Below are 3,881 nucleotides of genomic sequence, written 5' to 3'. Positions count from 1 at the left end.
TATTGACCTATCATATATAAATAAAAATACCAAAATTATCAAAACAAAAAAACCTTAAAAACCTTTAATCAATTTTTCAAAATACTTATGAAGTCAAACACAAAATAATACATCACTCAATCATCAATAAGATCACAATCAATATCATACCAAAATAGATAACTATATTATTCTCTCTCGATTATTCAAGAACTCTTTTAATTAAAGGAATACATATATTCTTCCTAGCTCGAATGGGTATTAAATGTGTATCAGACTATACAGAATGCATCATACAAATTTCTAGTGATAAAGGATGTAACCCATGCTTGTAAGCAGCCGGGTTTCTCTTGTTGTTGACAGCTTGTGGATGGCAGCGATTGAATCGACCATTTCATCAACTCCTTGTATTTAAAAATGAGATGGTGAATGAAGTCAAATTATTATCAATATCATGAATTAAATACGACGATGGACCACAGAATTAGACGGTTATCCTTGTCTTGTTGCATTCAGTCCGCTGTAATTTTTCATTCTCTCGTTGACAATTTCTTAGCGGAATCAAAGAATTTATATACCACTATTATACTGTATGGATTTTAACAAGGAAAGTAGGGACTCAAACAATCAAACACTTCAAGAGACAATTAATTTTATCATGTTATTTAGGCAGTTACAAACTTTACATGAATCTTTACTTGAGTTGATTTAAGGCGAAGTCATCTTTCCTTGTTCTTGAATCTCTTCTAATCCAAGAACATCGGAATAATGCAAGCTAGTTTAGACTAGCCAGCAATTGATGGTTGTGGGTATTCACAATTTACTAATTATTCATAAATATGGAAATTTAGAGTGAATAGATAGATATAACTTATGATTGAAGATTTCAGGATTCGGATGGAAGATTTTTCAATTCGGATTGTCTTTGGTTAGGAAATGATACATTTATGTTTGTGTACTCCTTTGGATTTTATCTAAGAAAAACTTCTTATTAAAGCTCGTATTTACAGGTTTAACATCTTTTCAACATGTATAAGTTTCTTAATTCTAGGATTTTCTTTTCCTAATTTGTTTGTTTTGTATCTACGTAGTATTAAATAATTTTTAAAGAAAACATTATCTTAAGATAGTTCTTAAAAAGATTATATGTTTGTGTTAATGATTGAAAATTATAAGTTTGAGTAATGCAAATGTTCTTATATTGAATATCTAAATGTCTATCCATTTTTTAAAGATTATTGAGTCGCTAAAAAAAATGATCTTCTAGGCGAACCTTTGAATATATGACATTATGGCCATGTCAATTGTTGAAAATAATTTAAGCTTGAACCATGCAAATGTTCCTACACTATATATCTAAATAAATATTTTTTATATTAATATGTAGCTAAAATGGGGGCTGACCCAAAACAAAAAGAAAAAGAAAGGTGTAAATCAGTCAAGAGTGATTACCATAAGATTAACCAACCCCTTTCTTAATATCAAAAACCCCCAAACTAAAGTGTTTCTAAAACTATAACTACTAATAACTACAAAATTGTCCACATTATACATATAACTAGCCCAATAATTCACAGTTGCCATTAAACAAGTCCAATAAATATTAACAAAAAATCCACATCAACAACAAAGAAACTATCTATCATACCAAACAGAAAAAGAGAAAAAAAAAAGTACAAAAGTAGGAGTTAACTCTCCTTGCTTTAAATCCTTGGGTTCTCCAAAAGCAGGCAAAGCCAATTGTCTGCCTGGAAGTCGTACAATGAACGGGTCATCTCCACATCCTTGGCATTAGTTATCCCCTCCCTGTTCCTCTGCAAGAGGTGAAGTGTAGCAGTCTCTAAATGCATTGAACCTGCACAAAGAAATTACTAATCCTATCAAATACATCTTCTAGATTTGCATTCTTCTTGATCAAATTGGTGATCAATTCCTCCAGCTTAGCAATATCCAAGTTACCCTGAGATTTTTTTAGCTTTCCCCATTGTGATTCCATCCTTTTGTATATCACTTTCCACCATTTTCTTACCTTTTTGTTCATCACCTCCCACAGGGACCCCTCCTTGTATTTGATTGCCCAAATTAACAACCCTAATAGTCGAAGTAATTGTGCCCTACTCACCCATAGCCCACCTTTCCCAAAATCCATAGTATTGTTCTTCATTTTAAAAGTGTTAGACACCTGAGAGGACCTATTTGGTTACCCCCCATGACTTCCTCATTCTTACCTTCACTGCCATTTTCCTCCTACTCTTGTTCCCCATAATTCCTTCTAGTGGCTTTCTTTTTAGGTCTAAGCCCAGTTTTCTTCCCAAAATTAGTTGATTTAGAATTATCAAGTTTTTCCAATCCAATAGTAGCCAAGGGATTCTTCTCTCTCAATATTTTTCTCAACTTATTAATACCCTTCCAAGCAATATTACTAGTGCTATCCACATATAGGACCTTAATTTTTTCAATTTTTATATTCTTAGCAATTTCAGTGGGCTCCCTATCACTCTGGCTTTTGGTGGATGAGAAAAAAGTTTGGGCCACTTCATTAATTTTGAGGGGAGAAGGGATTGGGCTCGAAATCTTTGGATGAAGACCTTTATAAAAGTTGTCCAGGGAAAAAAGTAAAGCTTGGTAATAAAAAGTGTAGTTTTTACCCTCCGCTCTCTTCTTCTAAATGTTCCACACACAATCTTCCATTGAATTGACGAAGGGTGCTCCCCTTAATACCATAAACACATAACAAAATCAAAGAAATAACAGCAAATGCAAGAACAAAACATGGACCTTATTTGTGTTGCAAATGTGGAATTACAGAATTCACAAGTACAATATGCTAACCCACATGGGCACCTTTATTGCAGTAATCTACAAGACTAAGCTGCGAACTACCACCCAAAGTTGTTCTAGACAATGTCTGGGCGTTTCTTAAATAGGTAATTTTATGATGTCCGAGAAGGTTCTAGATGCTCAAACTTAATATCTAAGGCCGATGGACCCTAACAATACACATAGAGTTGGCTAAATACATCTTTGATATATTATTTTAGAAATTTTGGTATACCAACTTTGGAAAGCCATAACTCTCGAACTGTTGCTCTGATTGGCTATTATAACCATTTTTTGAAAATGCTAGCTTCTGATCAACAAGCTTGAAACCATGCAAGAACCCTTATGTCGAGGTTTTGGAGCTCATCCAAGCACTCTAAGGCCTTCAACAATGAGCCTGAAGATTTTTCTGCAAATATTTCCACCAAAAATTTGCAATAACTTCTCTGATACTTAAGGTTGAGCAATGAGATTTTTATGGTAGGCTTATAACTCTAAAATGAACCTTCCTATAGAAAATGAGAACATTTTGAGCTCATATGAAAAACTTACTAAAAATAGAAAGTTCCCATAAATAGTAACCACCCTGTCTACTAGTCCTTATTAAAATAGAAAAGACTAAAAATAAAATATTTTTGAGTGACACAAGATTGCTCTTACACCCAGGATGCTCCTACATCAGACACCTAGGGTAATCATGTCTTAGGCATTTAGAGGAAAACTAAGACAATTAACCTCCACCCTTGCTAGCCATGATGAATCCTCTACGGGCCTCCCTTTCCATTTGACAAGGTATTCCTCATAAGTTATGTTCCTGGTACTTTTACCAACACAATTATCCAATATCTCCTCAATCTCCTTTATGGCTGAACTAGCTGCTGGAATACTCCACTACGCTTCTACAACTTCATCTCCATCACCTCCTTCATAATACTCTATCGAATCTAAAATGTTAAATACTAGTGAAATATTCAATTTAGCAGGAAATTCCACTTCATAAGCATTTCCAAAATCATGTCTTTTCACTATCTTGCATGGTCCAAACTTCTTCATCTTCAGCTTATTATATGTGCCCACTAGAA

The sequence above is a fragment of the Cupressus sempervirens genome, chromosome 7 (assembly GCF_028749045.1).
Source record: "Cupressus sempervirens isolate cs-2001-9-10 chromosome 7, ASM2874904v1, whole genome shotgun sequence".
Taxonomy (NCBI): domain Eukaryota; kingdom Viridiplantae; phylum Streptophyta; class Pinopsida; order Cupressales; family Cupressaceae; genus Cupressus; species Cupressus sempervirens.
This window is presented reverse-complemented; position numbering follows the sequence as displayed.